The sequence below is a fragment of the Scylla paramamosain genome, chromosome 33 (genome assembly GCF_035594125.1).
Source record: "Scylla paramamosain isolate STU-SP2022 chromosome 33, ASM3559412v1, whole genome shotgun sequence".
Taxonomy (NCBI): Eukaryota; Metazoa; Arthropoda; class Malacostraca; order Decapoda; family Portunidae; genus Scylla; species Scylla paramamosain.
Window position 1 is genome coordinate 11,009,868 of NC_087183.1, and position 11,984 is coordinate 11,021,851.

Below are 11,984 nucleotides of genomic sequence, written 5' to 3' on the forward strand. Positions count from 1 at the left end.
GTTAGAGATTGTGGTGGCGGTGGTGGTGGTGGTGTGGGTGCCGTGGGTTCCTCCTGCAGTGCCACTAGTAATGGAGGAACTGCGGCCCCCCACCGGAAGCTGCTTTACTGGTACGTCTCCCGAAGGCGCAGGCGGAGGAGGAGGAAGAGGAGGATGTGGTGATGGTGGTGGCTGTTGTGGTGGTAGTGTTGGTGGTGGCTGTGGTAGTGGTGGTAGTGGTGGTAGTGGTGGTGGTGGATGGGGTGGGTGGGTTGTGGGTGCGCCGGGACGTCCACAGCAGGTAGGCCTTATGTCACATGGTTGGCCGTTTTCCTGACTTCATGACCTCGGAGTCGTTCTCGAGGGTGTTGGCCACCTCTCCCTTCTTCAGCTTGGCGACACGAAGCAAGGTTGTGGTTATGGCTATCCTCCAAGTGTTTCTGCCGCTTGTATACGTGCGGCTGTTGCCTCTCGGCGTGGCCCAGGGAGAATGGACGCTGAGGCACGGGAAGGGCGCCGCCACACAGCTAAACGGCAGCCGACACGACAGCTCGGCGGAGATCAGCTGTAACACGTGCGATGAGAATGCTGAAGGGGTGCGAGATGTCGGATACGTTCATGCTAGAGAGCAGGTGCGCCGCGCATAATTGAGTATTCTTGAGGTCCAACGAGACTGCGTGCGCTGAGGACGTGTCGCATTCACCATCCTATAGCCTCGGTGGGGCCCGGGAAGCTGTCCGCACCGATACACTAACACACTCACTCTCCTAAGACGACACGCAATACAAAACGACTACAAAAAACGAGTGCACGGCAGCGGGCGTGAGGCGGGGAGCACCTGTCCACGCGGAGGTCGAGGCACCTGCCGAGCCTAATATCACAAACCCGGGTGGCGCGTCACCACTTCCAACTGCGCCACGGGCTGCGGCTCTCCTGGATGTCGACGGTGTGGCCGGGCAGACCAGCTGTCAGAGAGCAGCAGGTCGCCGCGAAGAACTCATCTACGGAGGGACGGCGAGAAGGCGCCGCGGCAGAGGCCCACACGGCACACCACCTGAGGGACACCACGCTCCAAGGGGCGCCAGAGATACACTCGCTGCGGCCACGATGCTGTAACAACAACAAAGACATGCGTTACACACACACACACACACACACACACACACACACACACACACACTTCAAGAATGCACACAGTTAACGAAAGTACCAATTCATCAGACATATGTTGAGCAAATAATGACTTACGTTGTATGTGTCGTAGTGTGTGTGTGTGTGTGTGTGTGTGTGTGTGTGTGTGTGTGTGTGTGTGTGTGTGTGTGTGTGTGTGTGTGTGTGTGTGTGTGTGTGTGTGTGTGTGTGTGTGTGTGTGTGTGTGTGTGTGTCTATGCGCGCACGCGTGTACGTGTGTGTGTGTGTGTGTGTGTGTGTGTGTGTGTGTGTGTGTGTGTACGCGCGTGCGTGCGTGCGCAGCATCGGGCACAGCAGCAGCGCAGGCCGTGGCTACAGCAGGAGGGAGGCTGGCCGGGCATGCTTCCAGCGGGCGTGTGGATCAGTACATTCCATAAATTATTGACCACAAGCAGGATGCCGCCCCGCCACCGCCTCCACCCAACACCCTCAACTTTAAAGTGTAAATTCTTGAGCTGGACAATGTTGCCAGAGACGATTGTAAGCCATAATTTCAGACGAACACTATTACCACATCGTTTGGTAGTCATATCAGCCTTGCTCCGCCCCTCTTTCTCCTGCGACTTACCCCACCCCTCCCGCCTTCCCCCGCCCCCTTCACCTTGCACCCCCAGCACCCAGCACCCCTACCGCGAACATGAGCCTTGACGGAAGAAATATACATGTCTCCCTGATGAACTATATATACCCATCATTACTGTCACTGAAGACACACATCGAGGGATCAGAGAGAGGGGCGCCAAACCTTGACCTGGAAAGAGCTGCGTGTGCGTGTGTGTGTGTGTGAGTGCGGGCGTAACCTTGCCTCCAGTGAACATACGTATGCGGGGTGGTCGGATTGAGTCAACACCACTTCGGTATACTTGAAAACACGCACACACACACACACACACACACACACACACACACACACACACGAAGACCCAGATCCTGCCGTGACTTCCGCCCTCCATCCACACCTGTCCTAGGGAGGGAAGAGTGCAACAAGCCTGATCCACCTTAGGTAAACATGCACACACGCACACACGAAGAGATATATACATAGCTCGGAGGAAAAAAAAAAAAAAAAAATAGAGAGAGAGCTGATACAGGTAGACATATACAGGTAGACATATGGATAGACAAATAGAGAGATAGATAGCTGAGACAGATAGATATATAGATAGATAGAGATAGAGGGATACGAATGTGGATAGATGTCAAGATAGATAAATATACTGAGATATACGTAGATGGCTAGAAGGAAGTAGACTGAGGGATAGATGGTGTGTGTGTGTGTGTGTGTGTGTGTGTGTGTGTGTGTGTGTGTGTGTGTGTGTGTGTGTGTGTGTGTGTGTGCGTAGCAGGGTGGTAGGAACAGCCAGATCAATACGCGGACGGTTCGTAGCTTTTGCCTTGACTGAGAGAGAGAGAGAGAGAGAGAGAGAGAGAGAGAGAGAGAGAGAGAGAGAGAGAGAGAGAGAGAGAGAGAGAGAGAGAGAGAGAGAGAGAGAGAGAGAGAGAGAGAGAGAGAGAGAGAGAGAGAGAGAGAGAGAGAATACAACCACTTCCAAGCTACCCTTTTCTACCTCCTTCATACTACAACTACTGTACTTTCTGAATCCCTCTACATTCCCTTTCTGCCACCCCTACTCACCCCCCTACCTACCCCCCATACCTCCCTACCTATCTACCTACCTACTACCTTTTCCCTCGATAAACCTACCTACCTGTTCTACCTACTGACCTACATAGCTCTATATTTTACCTTTCCTGCGTGTGTGTGTGTGTGTGTGTGTGTGTGTGTGTGTGTGTGTGTGTGTGTGTGTGTGTGTGTGTGTGTGTGTGTGTGTGTGTGTGTGTGTGTGTGTGTGTGTGTGTTGATAAAGGAGGAAGGAAGGGAGATAGAAATGGAGGAAGGGAAGGATGGAGGGATGGAGGAAGGGAGAGAAAACATTAGTGTTCTATCCTTTAAAGAGAAGCAAGAATGGAGTCACCCTTGCTCCCATTTCTCCCTTCATCTCTCTCTCTCTCTCTCTCTCTCTCTCTCTCTCTCTCTCTCTCTCTCTCTCTCTCTCTCTCTCTCTCTCTCTCTCTCTCTCTCTCTCTCTCTCTCTCTCTCTCTCTCTCTCTCTCTCTCTCTCTCTCTCTCTCTCTCTCTCTCTCTCTCTCTCTCTCTCTCTCTCTCTCTCTCTCTAAAACAAATACTATAAAAAATTCTAGATACTATAAAAAAATGAAGAGGAGAAAGAGGCAGGAACAGTGAGGGAAGTTAAGAGGGGGAAGGAAGCTACAGGGGGGAGTGGAGAGGGAGAGAGGGAAGAGGAAGAGAAGGGGAAAGAGGGAAGGGAAGGAGTGACGGGGAGGGGAGAAAGTGAGAAAGAGGAAGAGGGGGAAAAGAAACTGAGAACCGACGGCGGATGGAAGTGGAGAAGAAGGAACGAGAAGAAAAGAAGACGAGAGAGAGAGAGAGAGAGAGAGAGAGAGAGAGAGAGAGAGAGAGAGAGAGAGAGAGAGAGAGAGAGAGAGAGAGAGAGAGAGAGAGAGAGAGAGAGAGAGAGAGAGAGAGAGAGAGAGAGAGAGAGAGAGAGAGAGAGAGAGAGAGAGAGAGAGAGAGAGAGAGAGAGAGAGAGAGAGAGAGAGAGAGAGAGAGAGAGAGAGAGAGAGAGAGAGAGAGAGAGAGAGAGAGGAAAGGGAGCGAGGAGAAAACGAGGAGTAAACTAGAACAAAAAGAAACTAAGAATAAATGAAACCGTGAAAAAAAAAATGGAAGGAGGAGGAAGAGAGTTAGAGTTGGAGAGAGAGAAAGAGAGAGTTAGGGAGAGGAAAGGAGAGGAGCAGGGCGCCTCACACCTCTTCTCACACCCGCCCTCCTCTCCTCATCTTTTCCTCCTTTCCCCTCGAATAAGGAAATCAACATTGAAGGGTAAATCGCTCGTGTTGGCAACAATTTGGGGGACACGAATGGAGGGTTGGACTTTCGGGGAATTGATGTTGTGTGTGTGTGTGTGTGTGTGTGTGTAGAGGGTAAATAGAGATGTCTGTGCATTTACTTGGATTTATTTGTCTAGTTGTTGTATTTAGCTAGCTGTATTTACCTAACTGTTGTATTTACCTAGTAATTGCATCTACATAGTTTTATTTACCTAGTTCTTGTGTTTACTCATTTGTATTTACCTATATGTTGTGTTTGCCTAGCTGTATTTGTGCTGGTCCTATTTATCCAGTTGTATTTATCTAGTTTCATTCACCTAACTGCATTTACCTGGTTTTATTTACCTAATAGTATTGACTAGTAATGATTGCTTGTATTTACCTAGCAGTAACACTAACCTAGCTTTCTTTATCGAGTTACCTGGCTGTGTTTACCTATTTCACGTGGCTGTTGTGAAGACCTTGCTTTATTTACCCATAATCGTTGTAATTACCAAGTTGTAACATACAGGAATTGAGCTAAAGTCGTGTGTAGGTATTCGTGTGTGTATGTGTGTGTGTGTGTGTGTGTGTGTGTGTGTGTGTGTGTGTGTGTGTGTGTGTGTGTGTGTGTGTGTGTGTGTAAAGATGTGGTGCAGAGGCAGTGGCTGTGTGCGTGGTGAGCATGTGTGAGGATACGGCATGGAGGCAGTGTATGTATGTATGTATGTATGTATGTATGTGTGGAGGTTTAGAGGCTGTATATAGAGTGTGAGTGAGTGTCTCCCTTCACTCTTCAAATTAAAGAGGCATTGTAGGAGTACGTGTGTGTGTGTGTGTGTGTGTGTGTGTGTGTGTGTGTGTGTGTGTGTGTGTGTGTGTGTGTGTGTGTGTGTGTGTGTGTGTGTGTTTCGGATGTGGAGGGCAAGAACGGAAATAGTTAAACAACAACGACAACAACAACAACAACGACAACAACAACAACAACAACGACGACAACAACAACAACAACAACAACAACAACAACAATAACAATGAAGACAGCAGAGACGATGATGATAACAGCAATATTACTGCTGCTACTGTTAATAATAATGATCGTGATGATGGTGATGATAATGATGATGATGATAATAATAATGATGATGATAATAATAACAACAACAATAATAATAATAATAATAATAATAATAATAATAATAATAATAATAAAAATAATAATAATAATAATAATAATAACAACAACAACAACAAAAACAACAGTAACAACAACAACAATAATTTCTTAATATTCTTTTCATTTATTCTTTTAGCTATAAGATTATAACTTACTGAATGCAATTGTACTGTGTTTAAGGCACTTATGTTGCTTTATTTCTTATTGACATGACAGTAGTAGTAGTAGTAGTAGTAGTAGTAGTAGTAGTAGTAGTAGTAGTAGTAGTAGTAGTAGCAGCAGCAGCAGCAGCAGCAGCAACAGCAGCAGCAGCAGCAGCAGTAGTAGTAGTAGTAGCAGTAGTAGTAGTAGTAGTAGTAGTAGTAGTAGTAGTAGTAGTAGTAGTAAGGGCGGTGGTAGTTGTTATTACTATTGTTGGTGCTGTTGGTGCTGCTGCTGCTGTTGTTGTTGTTGTTATTGTTGTTGTTGTTGTTATTGTTGATGTTGATGATGATGATGATGATGATGATGATGTTCCTGCTGCGACTATTAGTACTACTACTACAGCCAATAAAAATAATAATAATAATAATAATAATAATAATTATAATAATAATAATAATAATAATAATAATAATAATGATAATAATAATAATAATAATAATAATAATAATAATAATAATAATAATAATAATAATAATAAGAGGAAGAAGAAGAAGAACAAAGAAGAAGAAGAAGAAGAAGAAGAAGAAGAAGAAGAAGAAGAAGAAGAAGAAGAAGAAGAAGAAGAAGAAGAAGAAGAAGAAGAAGAAGAAGAAAAAAAAGAAAGAAAAATAATAATGTCAATAATGATTACAAACACTTTTCTCAAATTTATACGTGTATTTTTTTGTGTATTATCAAGAAACTAATGAATGTAATAATGAACATGTGTGTGTGTGTGTGTGTGTGTGTGTGTGTGTGTGTGTGTGTGTGTGTGTGTGTGTGAGTGTGTGTGTGTGTGTGTGTGTGTGTGTGTGTGTGTGTGTGTGTGTGTGTGTGTAAAACTTAACTTCCAACTCAGCAAAGCATAACAAAACATTCACATATCCACTAATCCACCTTTCCTTTAAATCCACTTGAGTACACCCACTCGCCCATCCACCCACCCAGCCAGCTAACCACCCACCTAACCACCCATCCACACGCCATCCACTTAACTAAGGTGGCAGCAGTGGAGAGAGAGAGAGAGAGAGAGAGAGAGAGAGAGAGAGAGAGAGAGAGAGAGAGAGAGAGAGAGAGAGAGAGAGAGAGAGAGAGAGAGAGAGAGGTGTCGCGGCGCATTAAGAAACATTAAGAAGTGATTACATTAAAAAAAAAAAAAAAAAACAAGAACAGCAGCAAGGGTCATACCAATTAAGGCAGAGCTCTTAGGACGAGTTCAAATCACCAACACTGAAAAGTTCATGATACTAAAACGACTTCTTCCTGCTCATTCTCCTCCTCCTTCTCCTCCTCCTCCTCCTCCTCCTTTTTCTTTTTTTCTTTTTCTCCTTTTCTTTCCTTTATTTCTTCTTCTTTTTATTCCTTTTCTTCTTCTTTTTCTTTTCTCCTTCTTCTTTTTCTACCCGTACCTCCTGTTCCTTCTGTAACGTCCTTTGCCTTTCTCTCCTCCTCCTTCTCCTCCTCCTCTTTCTCTTCTCTTTACTGCGATCACGTTCACGCCTTTCTCTTCTCTTCCCTCCCTCCTCCTCCTCCTCCTCCTCTCTCTTCTCTTTATTCTCTTCTTATTCCTTCTTTATATCTACTTTCCTTTCTTCCTTCCTTCCCTTCTGCCTTCCTTCCTTCCTTGCTCTCTTCACCTCTTCTTCTTATTTCCTATTTCCTCCCACATTTCTCTTTTTCTCTCTCTCTCATCCGATTGCTCCTCTCTTAACACCTTCTTTTCTTTCCTCCTCTCCTCTTCCTCCTTCTCCCCTTCCTCTTTTCTCTCTTTTTTCTACTCTCTCTCACCGCAATCCCGTTTTTTTTTTCTCCTCTTCCTTATTTTTCTTACTCACTTGATACTTCCTTCTTTGTTCCTCCTCTTCTTCCTTTTCTTCCTTCCTTCCTTCCTTCCTCCTCCTCCTCCAGGAATTAAGTATTTACAGGCATAAAGTTGACAGTTTATTTGTATTCTTTCACTTTGCTCTCTCTCTCTCTCTCTCTCTCTCTCTCTCTCTCTCTCTCTCTCTCTCTCTCTCTCTCTCTCTCTCTCTCTCTCTCTCTCTCTCTCTCTCTCTCTCTCTCTCTCTCCTCTTTCTCTCTCTCTCTCTCTCTCCTCTCTCTCTCTCTCTCTCTCCTCTCTCTCCTCTCTCTCTCTCTCTCTCTCTCTCTCTCTCTCTCTCTCTCTCTCTCTCTCACACACACACATGACGTCTTCTTTCCTCCTCTTCCTCCTCCTTCTCCTCTTCCACTCTTCCTCCACCTCGTTTTTTTTTTTTCTATATGCTTCTTGCAATGTTATCCCTCTTTTTTATGCTTTCCATTTTTCTCATACACTCTTCGTTCTGTCCTTCCTCCTCCTCCTCCTCCTACTACTACTACTACTACTACTAGATACACAATCAGGAAGGCGATAAAAGAGTGACATTGCGTTCTATTGGAAACTGGAACCCCGAGATATTGTACAAGCATAGAGAGAAACAGTCACACACACACACACACACACACACACACACACACACACACACACACACACACACACACACACACACACACACAAACGCGCACGCACCAAAAACAAGTTGCGCAGTTACATCTTCATGGGCGAATCTCTGTAAGTAGCACATACATACATACATACATACATGCATGCATACATACATACATGCATACATACATACATACATACATACATACATGCATACATACATACATACACAGTACACGTTTACACACACACACACACACACACACACACACACACACACACACACACACACACACACACACACACACACACACACACACACACACACACACACACACACACACACACACACACACACACACACACACACACACACACACACACTTCTCGCTTGGCACATTCACGTTCTTTCAAGCGTTAGGATCACTTTCTTCCTTGCCTGAGGGGAGCGGTGTCCCCTCTGTGGCCCCACTGGCGTGCACTGATTGCCAAGGTGATCGTGTGTGCCACATAGATCAAGTGAATGACTATGGAGTGTTAAGCGAGCGCTGGTAGTGTCAGTGGTTGTGGTGGTGGTAGTGGTGTGGAGTTGGTGGTAGTGGTGGTGTGGTATTGGTGGTGGTGGTAGTGGTGGTGTGGTATTGGTGGTGGCGGTGTGGTATTGGTGGTGGTGGTAGTGGTGGTGTGGTCAAGTGGTCAAGTTACTACAGTGAAAATACGTACTGTAAAACCTGACGATATGAGTGAAGGGTGGATATCACTTTAGGAGGAAGTGTCAAAAGAGGGCCACTGTGAGTGAGGCGCAGGGCACGTGTCAGGAGGGTCAGGTCAGGTCACAATGTGCCTGAGGGGATTTACCTGTAGCGCGGCGAAGGCGAGGCTCGCCGGCCGCCCTCGCTCTGACACCTGTTACTCGCTGGTGCGGCCGCTCCTCCTGCGTCCCTACACAGCCTCATGTGACCTGCCACCGCGGGGCTGCGCTGGGCCACGGGCCACTGCCATGACAGGTGAGGGCGGGCAGGTGAGGGCTGCTGCAGGTGACGCTGCCAATTGTTGGTTACGGAAAGCGGGCTGCGGGCTGCAGCGGTCGACGGAGTGGAGGCGCTAGGAGGCGTGCCCAAGTGAGGGAGGGTCGGGGGGCGGCGCGCCACCACCCTCCGGTAGGGGCAGCGGCACCACCTGCCACTCACGCTGCGCCAGGGGAGCCCTGCGGACGGACGGGAGGTGCGGCGGGTGTGCGGCGGCGGCGGGCGGCGCGGGAGCGACGTGCAGCCTCGCAGGGGTGCTGGGCGCCACTGACGGATCGATGCGGGGACCTGTGGCGGCGCTGATCAACAGGTGGGGCCGCCACCTGCCAGGTGCGCACCGACGCTGACCTCACCCCCACACCCATCCTTTTTTCGTGCCCCTGACCTCCACGCTCGCCCTGCCTCGGAATTTGGCCTCCTCAGCACGCACCCTGCTCCCTGTCGAGGTCTGCGGTATGAGGCCGCCCAGGGCATAGCGAGGGCCCGGTGACACCCGGCAACCCCCCATTGCGCAGGACCGCTGCCCTCGCGAGCCCCGCGGAAAATTTTCCTCGTCTTGCTAGGTGAGCAGCGTCTCCCGCCTCACCTGAGAACACCTGCATGGCGCCCCTGCAGCGGCGGCCAGCGGGGCGTGTGGCCCAGGCGGTGTGGCCCGGGGGCTGGGTGTGGCCGGGGAGGCCGCCACCCTCAACGATACCTCAGGCTGTGCCCCTCACCCTTCCCCCTCAGCCTGGCACTCCAGCACCCCGCCAGGGGGCACACCAGAGGGTGGGGGAGGGGACAGGAGACGGGCCAACCACCCTACTGCACCTCAAACACTTTTTACCACAAAATCGTAACAGATTCACTACGAGGAAGGCCGCCTGGTGTCCCCCACCCATCCCTCTGCCAGGAGCCTTTCCCTCCATGCACACCTCTCTTCCATCAACATTAATTTTCCTCTTGCTTCCACACCCTTCCTCTACCTTCCTTCTTTCCACATGTTCTTCCACCGACATACCATTTTTTCCTCCATAACTTTCTCCCACATTCTCCACGGAACAGCTTAGCACGCGTGCACACGCACACACGCTCGCTCGTTCACTCGCGCGCGCGCGCGTGCACACACACACACACACACACACACACACACACACACACACACACACACACACACACACACACACACACTTGGGTGGGCACAAATGCACCTTGCATTTTTTTTTCGTCGCATTCTCGATACAATCAAATTAGAGGATGAGGATATCACAATACACTTAATGATGATGATGATGATGATGATGATGATGATGATGATGATGATGATGATGATGATAAAGATAATAGCGATGATGATTAGTATCATCACCATTATCGCCACCATCACACAAACCACCACCATCCTGACGCAGTGAACGCCCAGGAACACACACAGGACTGGGGAAAAAGATGTGAAGAAGGAAGACAAGATTGAGAGAAGAAAGAAAGAAAGACAGACAGGATACTAGAGAGACAGAGATGGAAGGCGGAAGAGACTAAAAGATGAAGGAAAAAAAAGATGAGGATGAGGAAGAGGATGAGGAAGAGGATGAAGAGGATGAAGAGGAGATAGAGAGGAACATCAACAGGAGAGGAGCTGAACACCAACTTATGTAACCTGTTGCACCGAGCATTGATTTTCTACTCCCTCCTCCGCCTCCTCCTCCTCCTTCTCCTCCTCCACCTCCTCCTCCTGTGGTCCAGATGGTCGTTGAGAGGGAGGGAGGGAGAGGGAGGGGATCAGGAGTCTGCTAACTTGCGTCGCACCCTCGTGATGGCTAACAACCCTCACTTACTCTTTCACTTTAATGGCGTGAAAAAAAAAAAAAAAAGGAGGGAAGACGTGCTATTTTTACTGTTTTCTCCTTAATATCTTTGAACTTTTTTACTGTTGTGGGAAAAGTTAACAACGTTGTATTTCCTGCGTAAACAATAACAATACCACTACCTATTTTTCTGCGTCATTCGTGTCTTTAATTGATATTAGCTGGTGAAGGACAGTAAGTAAATAAATATGTATGTATGTATGTATGTATGTATGTATGTATGTATGTATGTACGTATGTCAGCTGTATTTCAGTCATTCATGTGTTTCGTTTATATTCTCTCGTTAAATAAACCGTGATTGAGGTTAGCATTAATGTAGATAACAAAGTAGTAGTAGTAGTAGTAGTAGTAGTAGTAGTAGTAAATATAACAGCAGCAGCAGCAGCAGCAGCAGCAGCAGCAGCAGCAGCAGCAGTAGCAGCAGCAGCAGCAGCAGCAGCAGCAGCAGCAGCAGCAGCAGCAGTAGTAGTAGTAGTAGTAGTAGTAGTAGTAGTAGTAGTAGTAGTAGTAGTAGTAGTAGTATAGGCACACAAATGAAGAACAAACACCAGCTGCTCTCTTGGCCATTAAAAGGCGTTTATGATAAGCGACATTAATCTAAAGTAAAAAATATTGATAGCAAAAGCGAAGGCATAACAACAACAAAAGTAGTAGTAGTAGTAGTAGTAGTAGTAGTAGTAGAAGTAGTAGTAGTAGTAGTAGTAGTAGTAATAGTAGTAGTAGTAATAGCAGCAGTAGTATTAGTAGTAGTAGTAAGGAAACAATATAACAAAACACTCACGTAAAATTACAGTGGAGCAGGTTTCTTAGAGTGGTGGAAGAGGACTGCGGTAGTGGAGGCGGCGGCGGTGGAGGCTGTGTGGCGGAGGAGGTTGCTGGAGTGATAGAGGCTGGGTGGCGAGGTGGAGGCAGGGTGGAGCGGGGTGGTTGAAGAGCGCTGGATGGCGGATGAACGGCGTGCTGATGGTGGAGGAAGAGGCACTGAGTAGTGGAGGGAGTGGTGGTGGTGGTGGTGGTGGTAGTCTCGCTCCTCAGTCTTGGATCTAAGTGGAGTTTATTGGTGTTACTTATCACATAAACTCTTATGAGTGTGTTCTGGGTTTCTAACACGATATATACCTCATTGTTTTATATTATCTAAGTCTCTTTTCTCTTGCATAGCTATACGTATATGACCCTGTTGTTGCGTCCTCTCTCTCTCTCTCTCTCTCTCTCTCTCTCT